The sequence below is a fragment of the Bombus vancouverensis genome, unplaced genomic scaffold (genome assembly GCF_051014615.1).
Source record: "Bombus vancouverensis nearcticus unplaced genomic scaffold, iyBomVanc1_principal scaffold0086, whole genome shotgun sequence".
Taxonomy (NCBI): Eukaryota; Metazoa; Arthropoda; class Insecta; order Hymenoptera; family Apidae; genus Bombus; species Bombus vancouverensis.
Genome location: NW_027468977.1, coordinates 72559 through 85463, shown reverse-complemented (window position 1 = coordinate 85463; position 12905 = coordinate 72559). Strand labels below are relative to the sequence as shown.

At 41.0% G+C, this 12905-nt stretch overlaps 1 long non-coding RNA gene across 1 annotated transcript; it reads left to right on the top strand.

Annotated features, from left to right (window-relative positions):
• The first annotated feature begins 1642 nt into the window (after nucleotides 1–1642).
• Nucleotides 1643–4910, top strand: LOC143305093 (uncharacterized). The gene is made up of 2 exons (XR_013061773.1): nucleotides 1643–1922; nucleotides 2018–4910. It is a non-coding gene; the product is annotated as an uncharacterized LOC143305093 (long non-coding RNA).
• Nucleotides 4911–12905: the final 7995 nt, after the last annotated feature.

Sequence of the window (12905 nt, the reverse complement as noted above, 5' to 3'; positions counted from 1 at the left end):
CCGCGACGAAGCCGTTGCCACGGTCCAGCAAGACGCACGAGGCCGACGTCCACGTTATCCCCGCGGATCCGTCCAGGTCCCCGATCCAGTTGGGCGAGTCGGGTATACGGTGCGGTTCGGCCACCGCCGCCAGGGCCACCTCGTTCTCCCGGACGGTCTGGACGAGCAGATCTTGCGCTCGTCTCGACCTACCGAGATTGCATTGCAGCAGGCGCTTGAACTATGCCGTCACCTCCATGGCCTCCTCCCGGCCATCCGCCGCTGCGGAAAATGTGAAAAATCGAACTCTTAACTAAAGATCACTAGCTTTTTAGGAAGAATTTGGATTTTTATTTTATTGTCAGAATTTAATGGATAATTCTAGAAACTTCAACCTTTGGAGGTATTTGTTAATTAAAAATGACAAAACTGGTATTATGTAAAAAAGAGTAATGTGTATCCTGAATCAATGTCGAATGGAAATTAGACAGTTCTATAAAAATAAGCCTTCTCACGATTCCACAACATCATAGCTTAATTAAATACAATTCTTCGGCGATATAATTACAAATACATTTACAGGAATTGTGTAATATGATAAATATCTCGTTAAAGAAATTGAAATCGTAAACTCTAGATTCTAGTATTCTTTCACTTTCATGTTTCCTGTGAGCCCTTCAATCGCTAAATATTTTGCAATGAAACACGTATTATTAAACAACATAATCATACTAAATTAATTTAATGTGACTATTTATTATTATTATATAATAACACAGTGATGAAAGAAATAAACTGGTCAAGTAATCTAAGGAACCATAATACGTATCTATGTCAGTGACAGTGAGAAAAATTCAGATATCTGTACTTAAGTGATTACACTTATAAGTATCATTATATATTATATAAATATGATATTTCGAATGGTATCATTTATCAATCATTAAACAAGAGTGTCATATCCAGAGAAATGATTTTACATATCTTAATCTTTGCTTTGATTACGATAGTAATAATTTCTATCAAACTTGATGAGGAAGATACATGAATAATTATCTAAAAGCTGAGAATCTTGGCAAATTCATTTGTACATAAACTAACAGAAGTGAATTTTAAAGATACACTCTGCTCTCAACAATTAAAGCTGTCTTGTCGCAACAAAGTTTCAATAATTTTTTATGGACAACATGGCCCAGTTTGCACAAAGACTAAAAATTTTAACATTAAATTTGGATAAAAAATCTTACGGTAGAAGGAATGATATATCCTTCATATTCGCCAATAATCTGGTCGAATTTAGTCAGGTACAATGGTATTGTTTCGTTCAAAAGTTGATTCATCCTCGCTTCCCTCCTTTCAGGATCCTCCTCCATGCGACAGTAGCAGATAGCTGAAACGTATATGAAACCAACCGTTACGTTCATTTGTGTTTTTCCCCCCAAACGAAGAGAAAATAAGTTGTGAAAGAAGGAGTAGCCTCTCATAGTTCCTACAATTTCTTCATTCTCTTTGCTTTCTTCAATATTGCCTCAACAAGTTCCTGTGGTTCACGATACTTGAAATATATACAATGTTACCAGCGTGGAAATTGTCTTGGAAACTTGGAAAATCTTTCAGGAGGAACAACATTGCTAACTGAGATTCGAGAAAGGAAAGGTAAATAAATCCTTGCTTCTACTTAGAGCTTTTTTATTTACTTCTGACGAGTAAAGTACTGTTATTAAAATTTGATTAAAAGTATCAAGAATGTCGAGATATAAACAACCATTTGTGGAAAGGTCAGGAGAAGCAGAATTATCGAATAAACGTTATATAACTCTTAGTGATTAAGTAAGAGAAGAGAAACGAGAAAAAAGTCTTCTATCTAGGTCTTAATAAAGTATACTATATTTATCTCCATATCAAGAATAACAACAAGATATAAACAGTCTTCTAGAAATTGAGTAAATATTACATAATTACATCTTGAGCAATATTTTGCGTCTTAGCTTTTGCTTAAACATTATGATAATCTTAAATATCTGTAAATTCTTCACAGACTCTTTGCATCTTCTATACAGGTATCTCATGATCATGTGATAACACACAGGAAGAAAAAATAGAGGAAAAAACAGCGTAAAAAAAAGTTGCGTAGGAGTATCGTCGCACTACATCATTCGACAATTGATGCACGTCATGGCGATCGTCACGGTTTAAAGCAGGCCATCAAAAACACGTTTGTTATCGTACGGAAAAATCTGCGACGTTCCAGCTGTTCAGGTGCATCGAATTGTGAATCATCGGCGGTACGAAGCAAGGCGAGGGGCGTAAATAGAGAAAGAAGAGAAGGATTCGCATAAATGATAAAATATAATCGTTCGTTCCTCGTCGATGGCGGATGGATGGCTTTAATCGTGGACGATATCGATACGATTATATTTTATACATTTGAAACAAATATAAAAGACGAGCAAAAACCAGAGATACGATCGTTATGATATTATTCAATCGGTAGCCTATTTACCTCGTTTTTTGTTCACCTTCTCTGTCTAGTAATAATTTTTCGACGTGGCGTGACGTTACGTTGGCGGTGTAAAAACACGATTTTAAACACCTGCGGATAGTTGCATGAGTTTCGAGCGATTCCATTCCCTTCGATTTATATTTATGCGATCAACGCGCGGATCGTTAACGCATTATGCAGACAGCAGATGTTACGTAATCACACATATCGTAATTGGAAATTAGTAACGTTATCGCGTACCAGGATACACTTCGTTGCCCTCGCTCCTTCCGCGGATAACCAGCGTTTATCATATAGAGACAGGGATTTGCAAAGAATAAAAGTTGTAGAACGTTGAAAGGCGTTGAGAGAAACGTGATGTTATCCCGTTATTCGTTAACGCAACGCAGTTAAAAAAAATCCCGAAGGAAGATTACGATAATAGATAACCTGAGTCGAGTGTTTGTCGGGGGATCTAAAAGATTCTTTCGAGTTGAGCGTCTGAGATTGCAGAGAAGAAAATTTGGAAGCCATCGAATTCGTGATGTCGATAGAAATCTTCAGTTGGAATCGTTGTATCATAACGTAGTCTGCTTGTTGTCGATAAGACTTTACTAAACTAAAAGTGACTACTAAAATTTTCTATCCTCTAAATTCTATCTACGATTCTATAATCTAAAAACTGACTTTTGCAAACAAACTGTAACATTCGCTTAACGGAAAGACATACGTATCTTGTTTGTACTCGTCTTTTCACAATGAATTCTTGAACGTCTGTCTCTGTGGTGAGACAAATGCAAAGTCATCTCATCAGTTACTCACCTTGCTCCAAATCTTCAAGAGTATCGACGAGCACGTCGCATATCAACGCATCGCTTTCGTTTCTTCCCATTAGATCGTACTTCCTCGCCAAGTATCGCGCCACAGCGTCAGCCTGCGCTACCGGTTTCCCGTCTACCTCCAGCACAGGCAGCTTTTTATAAGGCATTGCTAAGAACAAACATGGCTCATATGAACACTGTGTAAAGGGAAACGATCGATAGGAAATCACAACACAGCTTCCGAGGCCGTTGCGTTCTTGTGAATAGATGAATCGAAATCATTTCGGTTTTAATCAACATGGCCTAGTAAAGAAATACAGAAATGTCTTCTTTCTCCTTTTTTTCTTTTCTTACGATTACGATGGACAGGGTATCGCGTGTTTTCGCAGGGTATCGCAGGTTATCGCTGTTGGGAAGAACTTAAAGTTTTTAAAATCAAGGATAAAAGATAATACCAGACACGGAAAAAATATTAGAAAATGTACACGGTTCTTGTAATGAAAATTGAAATGCAAGGAATATAAATCGAATGTCTCTTGCGAACGTAATTTTGTGTTTTACACCGACAGGATTGATTTACAGACTTACGTTGACTTTTGGTTTCTCTATCTGCAAGCGACATATAAGATTATATCGAAGACTATGCTGCGTAAAACTTTTATTATACTATTTACGATAGAAATGTCGCAACGGAAGATCGAATTTTATGTCTGCTTTGTTCTTTCGACTTTTTAGCTATGTTCTTGTTCATTTCCGAACTGATTTCAATTTTTTATCCTTTTTTTCCGACAAGTCCTAAAAGGTTTTTAAATTAACGAGAAACGTAGAAGTATTTTTGTATTCCTATTTTAAGTCACCTATTTACGGTTTTCTCAAAATATTCGAAATGCTTCGATTCATTGAAAACAATAAAGATTGCAACACAAAAATTCGAGAATCGTAAGTGAATTAAGTTGGTATTCGATAAACACGATATTACGGAAGCAAAACTTAATGAAAAGTTCGACTTTATTCCGTATGAAATTTTACTTTAAGTAAGTTTAGCCTGCACGTGAAACGAAAGTTTTATATACAGAAAAGTTTGAGTAAATGGTAGATATCTGAGAGTTGAACGATGAAAGTAAAAATCGATTCTTCACGCTTACAATCCTTGTATTCAGGCCAGAGTTGTAGGGGGATCCTCTCGTCGATATACTCGATGCCAACATATGCAAATATGTACCGTATATGTTCGGCACTACCACGGGCATTGAAGTAGATTAGTTTGTAGGTAGGTTCGTCGCTCATTTTCCTTGCTCTGTCAACTTATCGAGAAAAATGTTACAATTAACTCGTGTAATTAACAGACTGTGTGCGTGTTTGTGTGTAGAGAGAACAATTTACTTATAGATGGAATAATTCGTATAATACGCAAAATAAATCATTTAGAAGGCTGGAATATGTGTTTTTGAAACAATTAATTATGTCGAAAAATATTTCAAACGAGATATAATTATGAAAAAAATAATAATTAAATGTATGTAAATGTATGTAATAATAGTTAAATGTATGTAAATGTAATAATTAAATGTAATTAGTTGTGAAAAAAATAATAATAAAAAATAAATAAATGTAAAAAAAGAATTAAATGTAATTAGTTTCTTTTTACACACGCGATATTATTGGCGATATATGAAGGTCAACTTTATTTTTTTAAACAGATATATTTATACATATATTTATAGATATAAATACATATATTATATAGATATAATAGTATGTCGGAGATGAAAGGAAAGCCGAAGCCCTTCCTTGGAAATTTTGGGAACATCCTCTAGTACCTTGGCCTAGATTTTATTATAGTTGTAATTGTTTAAGATTTGTAATAAGCGAGATTGGGTTCGAGGTGACAATCGGTCGCTGAACGTAGCCACGGTCACGGGATGGATGTTTTATCTAACGGAGGTCTGGAGTGGTTGTATGTGTTTTCCGAGAAGTGTGGTTGTGGCGGCATGCGGCCTCGAGAGCGGGTCGAGCCACGTGTGATGTTGCCTCGGAGGTGCCGATGCAATGGGACATACATTGTATTTAGTAACCAAAACTCCAGGCAGAAACTGCCTAGCAACGGCGTTTGGAACTCTCTCGATGCTTCCAACGAGTGTGCCTAGCAACGGCGTTTGGAACCTTCTCGATGCTTCCAAACGGGGATAGAAAACAAAATGCAATCGTACAGGGAGAAAAATCTCCACGAGGCTGGCATTCTTGCGATTGCCTTGGAGAGTGATACATCGAGCGTTTTCGAGGATCGCATTTGCGACTAAGTTAGTTTCGCTTAGTAAGGAGTTATCCCGGTGACCGTGGATTCGTTTGAACTCAAACATTGCTAATAGTATTATTTAATTTAATTATTCGTAGATCGTATTATTCATTAGGCTTAGTGTTTGTTAGACTTATTATTAGTTGTACTTATTATTTGTTAAGCTTAGTGATAGACCTGTATATACGTGTAAATAAAATCTCGGCTTTGTGAAACGATGGCTAGTCCACATGAAGAGTCGTCGCGCGCCCAAAATTCGAATCCTGATCCGACAAGTATATATAATATATATGTCGGAGATGAAAGAACACCGGAGCCTTTGGAATTTTGGATAATCCCGCAACATTGTAACCTAAAGTCTACTATAGCTGTAATTCAACAATTGTAGTTATCCAATCCGATTGTAATTGTTCGAGAGTTGTGATAATGAGCTTGGGCTCGAGGCGACAGTCAGTCGCCGAACGTAGCCGCGGTCACGGGATGAACGCTTTGTCTAACAAAGGTATGGAGTAATTCTATAGCTCTCCTTAAAAGAAATATTCGTGGCGACACGCGACAGTAAACATTACAACGGTTTCTGTCCCGTGGCTCCCCACACGCAGACCCTATTCTTCGAGTAAGATGATTGCCAGATGTCGATGCGTCTCCGCAGTACATGTTCGGCTAGCTCGAGGGCCCGTTATAAATCTTAAGATTTAGTCAACTAAAGTCCTTCAAACAGACAAACGGTCTTTGTCCCAACTACGGGAAGATAGGGGAGACATATTTTTCAACGAGCGGCGTCTCCCACTAGCAACTTTCCCTCGAGGGCGGCTAGCACCTTTTTCTAACCACCGATATGGAGATTGACCAATTAGCAGCAAGGCCAATTTCCCTTACTTTCTGAACGAAGGCTTTTCTCGACGAATCCGATAATCTCGTGTCCTTAGACACACCCCATTATAGTTTTCCTCTGTGGCATCATCGGGACGGGAAAGACATTCTCGCTCGCGATCTCATTGATGAAAGGAGTAACTCTTTACGATCAGTGAATATTACGCGTCCGACTTAGATTTTGTGAGTACGTTCATCTATCATCCCGTCGACCGCGGATTCGTTATTGAACCTAGGATCATTGTTATTAGTTTCTCGAGTACCTAACAACCGCGGTTACTTGTCCGGTTCTATAATAATCGTATTTGCACTAGTCAATGTCTTCTCTATTGCATAACGACAACGTGTAACCCAAACGAAGATTCGTTTCACGCCCCTAACCCTAATTTTAATGTAAACCCGACATCAGAAGTGGGATCAGTGCCGGTTATAACAGTGCAAGAGCTTACGACCATCGTGCGCGAGTTAATTCCGTCGCTAGTGCAAAAATCGAGTGTGGAACCTAACAATTTTTCGACTCCGCTGCCTGGTGCGCAGCTACCAATCTGATTATGGAGGAAGATCCTTTACAAAGCAGTGCCCTGAATATAATTTCAATACCGAGTGTCGAATTGACTTCTACGTAGTGGAGGCGCTAACTGGTAGATCAAGCCATCCGGGTGAGTCGTTTCCATTTTACCCCGATTTCGGAGCCGAGTGTTCGCTAATTAAAGAATCCGTAGTCTTGAGAATTTCTGGCAAAAGAACGATTGATATAGTAGTAATGCGAGGAATAAGAAATATCGGTACTAAACGTATCGCTCAAATCTTGTCCGTTGCAGGTGTCGGTGGTTAGAGATAAACTTTTCATGTTCTCGCTGGTAGTTATTTAACAATACGATATCGCGATTACTCGTTAAATTTTAAGCCAAGATTTTGACGTAATATTACACAAAATAGCCTCGCTATGTGTAAAACAAAAATAATTAATGCCTGTAATAAAACCGCTAAAAACGAGATCGATGTTAATGAAGTTGACAATGAGGTACGTGGTAGCGATAAAAGTCGATTAATCTTTCTTTTCGAAAATTCAGAGATTCATCCGTTACGGGTTCCCTACGTACTCGTACAAAAAAATACAGGCCAGTTAGAAGTACAATCAATTGATCCTAACATCGCCGTACAAGGAGTCCTAATAGACTTCGCGAGCGCAGAATAGTACGTGATAGAACAAGCGACTTAATTACAGCCAAAAATCATAAAGCCTAGTAATTCACCGTTCGCGAGCCCTGTGTTACTCGTGAAGACGAACAATGGTTCAGATAGATGATAGGTAGATTTTCGAGAACTAAATAAATGTACGGTCGCGGATCGGTATCCTTTACCCCTCATTGCGGATCAAGTCGCGAGATTGAAAAAGCGAGATATTTTATTATTCTGGACATGGCCGGTGGGTTTCTCCAAATCCCTATTCATCCTAATTCTAGGAAGTATACAGCATTGATTACTCTCGATGAACAATTTGGATAATAAGTTGTTGTTTTCTTCGAATTCTTTTGTGCCTTTGTTCGATCCATTCGATGTCCTTTATTTGCATAACATAAGTGCGTGCGCGTTTAATGTTTCTTCCGGAAGTCATTTTCGGGACGGCGATACTATGCTGACCCCGTCGAAAATGGGGTTTCTTATACTTTCGGACAACCCTAATAATTGTGCAGCTCATACTTGCCTAAATATTCTAATATTTATGTTCTTCCTTGCTACAATTTTGTAAACCATCAAAGCGTTTAGTACGGAAATCCTCAGGAGTAGTCGCGTGCCAAGTCTTCTGTAGCATTTGACCCTTTTTAATTGCGGTGACATAAGAAATCATTTGGTCGGAGTGATCTGTACTACACTTTCCTTCGTTCCATTCAGCAGCGGCTGCTGATTTCGAGGTCCCGAACAAACGAAACGAGAGATCATTCTTGAGATTCCTTCGAAAACACGTATAACAGCTAACGTGCCATTCTTACGTTGTCGTCTATTTGGATAATCCCCTAATTATTGCCGACTCGATAGAACAAGCTCTAAAAGTATTGCACACCGTACTAGATACCCTTGTAAAAGCCGGATTCTCCTTTAACTTTTCAAAATGTTCTTTTCTAAAGGCATCGGTACTCTATTTGGAATATGTAATTTACGACGGAGAAGTTCGTCCCAATCCAGGTAAAATGCACGCCTTGAGTTCTTTACCTGCGTCAACGACCGTCACACAGCTCAGGCAGTTCATAGGTTTAGCCCTTTATTTCCGAAAATTCGTCCCTAAATTTTCACGGGTAATGAAACCCTTGTATGCGCTTATTTCCGATAATAAAAACATGACTTGGACAGATAGGCATGGAAAAATAAGGCAAAAGGTAATTTCCGCCCTGACCGACGCGCCGGTGTTAATGATATTTGACCCGAACTACCCGATAGAACTTCGTATCGACGCTAGTTCGGGTGAATATGAGGTTATTTTAATGCACAAGATTGAAGGTAAAAATAGAGTAATAGAATATTACAGTATAAGAAGTAGCCCTGCGGAATCTAGGTATCATTCTTACGAATTAGAAACGTTAGCAGTTGTGAACGCCGTCAAGCATTTCCGTCATTATCTCCACGGACGAGAATTTCTTGTCGTCTCCGATTGTAATCCTTTGAAGGCATCCAGTAGTAAGGTAAATTTAAATGACAGGGTTTACAGGTGGTGGGCTTACTTACAAACTTTTACTTTTGACATTCTGTACCGGGAAGGTAAACGAATGGCCCACGTAAATTTTGTCTCGCGAAATCCCGTAGACTTGGATCACCTTACGATCAACGAAGTCATAGAGAAGGAAATCAATCTGACCGAAATCTCCGAAGACTAGCTATTAGTGGAATAACGTCGCGACTCCCAAATTTCTGGGATCGTCAATAAATTACAGAACGAAGAGCTCGCGGAAGACGTCGCGAATACGTATGAGTTACGGTCCGGTACCCTTCATCGTAAAATACAGAGAAAAGGCAGATGTCTCTGCTTGTCCATCGTCCCCAGAGGTTTTAGATGATCTGTTATTAACCATGTGCAACAGTCAATTATGCACTTAGGTTGGGATAAAACGCTTGAGAAACTGTGCGAGTGTTACTGGTTCGAAGGAATGGCGGAGTATGTTCGCCAATTCGTAGAGAACTGTCACGCTTGTCAAGTTTCGAAGGCCAGTTCAGGTAAAATACGAGCTGAATTACATCCTATACCTAAGACCAGCATACCTTGGCATACAGTTCACGTGGATATAACGGGCAAACTAAGCGGTAAAAGTGGTTCGAGAGAGTATGTCATTGTTTTGGTCGACGTCTTCACTAAATTCGCATATCTGCATCATACTCGCAAAGTAGATTTCCTTAGTACCGGTAAAGCACTTAAGTACTATATTTTTATTCGGCAGTCCTTGCCGGATAATAGCGGACCAAGAGAGGTGTCATAACGGGTGAAAAATTCCAAGATTTCTGGCAAGGTGAACACTAAAACTCCACTTAATCTCAACCGGTGCGAGTAGGGCCAACGGTCAGGTAGAGCGTATTACGGTACGTTGAAAATTATGTTCACGATCATAGAAACGACCGGGCGATCGTGGCTAGACGCGGTTGGCAAAATATAGCCGGCTTCGAATTGCACCGCGTGACTAAATCGAGCCCATTGGAACTATTAATTGTTGGAACAGCAAAGACCTTACGACTCGTTGATACCCGATAATATCGAAGAAAGAGAAGTAGGTATCCCTGATGTAAGACAGCGGGCAATAGAGGATATAGAAATTAGTGCTAGATACGATAAAGGTGGAGTTGACAAAACTAAAGCTAAGGTAGTTAGGTTTAACCTTGGTGATTTTGTATTATGCAAAAACGAGGAAAGAAACCAGACGAAGTTAGATCCGAAATTCAGGGGTCCATTCGAGATAGCAGAGATTTTGGAAGGAGATAGATATACCCTAAAAACCTTAGACGGCAAACGATCATATAAGGACAGACACGACAGACTGAGAAAAATACCAGAAGGTTGCGTCCCTGCTGAGTTAGACCTCTGCGGTGATGACAACGGCGGTGATAATAACGATGCAAGTACACTGACCTCAGAGGATCATTAACACTGCGTTGTGATCATAGTAATACACCGAGTGGTTTTATATGCTTTTTGTTGTAAACCGTTGAGTGGGTTTACGTGCTTTTTGTTGTAAACCGTTGAGTGGGTTGAGTGTATGTAATAATAGTTAAATGTATGTAAATGTAATAATTAAATGTAATTAGTTGTGAAAAAAATAATAATAAAAAATAAATAAATGTAAAAAAAGAATTAAATGTAATTAGTTTCTTTTTACGCACGCGATATTATTGGCGATATATGAAGGTCAACTTTATTTTTTTAAATAGACATATTTATATATATATTTATAGATATAAATACATATATTATATAGATACAATAGTATATATAATATATATAATAATATATATGTCGAGTCTGAATCTCCGAGTCCAAGCTCGAGGCGCCCTCCCGGGGAGGGCTCGCGGGAGGTAGCGGTTCTGCGTTGAAGTTCTCCATCGTCCGGTCGCGCGTGGGGTACCTTTATTGTCGATAGTTACACTAGTGACGAGGGCCTCAGGCTTGATAACGAATCCGTGACCAACGGGAGGACAGGTTCCCTTGCTCTAACTCACACGTGCACCACTCCGTGCTCGTAATGCACTCGACTTCCTTCACCGATCAGCTCTCTAACAAGACTGCTCGTCATCCCAACGACGCCACCGAAACAAGACTCCGGTCGAGTGTCTCAGTACACACGATCCTCCGATCGACGTACGATTGCTATCGGTTTGGATACTTGCGATTGTTTCGTTATGGCTATATTAGGCTCTAGGTTGCAAGGTTAGGGTGTTGTCCTCAAGTTCCAGAGGGGCCCCGGCGTCCTTTCGTCTCCGACTCGGCCATCCTGACACTCACACGTCCTCGTGTGTGGCCTGCTGGCTTAGTCTACCCGTCGGGGCTTCCACCACGCAGGTGTCACAGACGAAATTCGAGCAACTGTATATAACAAACCGAAATTCCGAACGCCTTATCGCGTGTGACCGTCCGGTCAGCATCCGTTCTCAGCCGCCTGAGTGGCATTCGATCACTCCAGCCGTTCTCCGAATTTTACACTAAGTATAAACAAAACCTTCTCCCACTCCAACGAATGGAAGAATATAAATGCTCCCTTCAAAATCATCCAGTCAGTCTAATAAAAAAATTCTTAACTAATCCAACTATCGAAAGTGTATCATCGCGAACCGAAAAAATTGTATAAATTGAGTAAAAAAATAAAAAGAACTTAATCTGCTTTTCGGAAATTAACGTTCCTTATTTTTACCTTAATTTTACACGACACAGGCATCGACCCGGCGCTCGTCCTCGGGGCAAAGTTTTTCTTCTCGCCGCGAGGGACAGCGAGACGCGATGTGTCCCGGCATGTGGCAGTGAAAGCACAACGCTTTTGGTGGTGCAGCCGGTCGGCTTTCCTCCGGGCGTCGGGGGTCCTTCTTCGGTTCCCACTTCGCCCTCTTGCGGTATTCGAATGTCGGATGTCCGTAAATACTGCAGTGGCCACACCTGGTCCAGGGGGCGGGTGACCTGTCTCGTTTGTTTCCGGAGCTCGCTAATGACCTCCACGGCGGGGGCGTTGGCCACTCCGTGTATAGGAAGGGCTTCATTTCTCTTTGGAATTGTTTCACCGACGTGATGTCACTCGTGAGCGCTAGTCGTTTAAAACGTTCATCGCGCCAGCCCAGCAGATGGAGGGCGGTGGCGGCGAATACCTCTTCCCTGGTTGAATTTCGCCACTTCGACCCGAGGAGGGTGATGATACGATTTCCGTACGCTCCTGGTGTTTCGCCGTCCCGCGGTAGTTCCTCGGCTACCTTGATTAGCGACGCGGCTGCTACTTCTTGGTCACCGAAGTGCGCGGCGAATTGTTCCTTAAAATCTGGCCAGGTGAGCTCGTCGCCGTTCATTACCTGCGTAAGCCAATACGCTGCCGGACCCTCTAGGGCACGGTTTAGGGCAGAATACAGTGCGCTGTTTTTCAGGCGGTGGTCCCTCATGAGCAGGCCGACGGCTGTGCACAGGCGGCTGGATCTGCGTCCGCGGCTTCGGGGTTGAAGCGCGGTAGCGATACCCAGGTTGCCCGGTGTCCTTTCTTCTTCTTCTTCTTCTTCTTCCTCTTCTTCTTCACTAGCGACTGCTTTAGTGCGCGCACGATACTCTTACGATCCCGTGCCGACAACGTGTGTTCGGATGCCACTTCTGATGTCGAGTCTGAATCCGAATCCGAGCTCGAGTCACATTCCGAGTCCGAGCTCGAGGCGCCCTCCCGGGCAGGGCTCGCGGGAGATTGCGATTCCGTGTTGGAGTTCTCCATCGTCCGGTCGCGGGTGG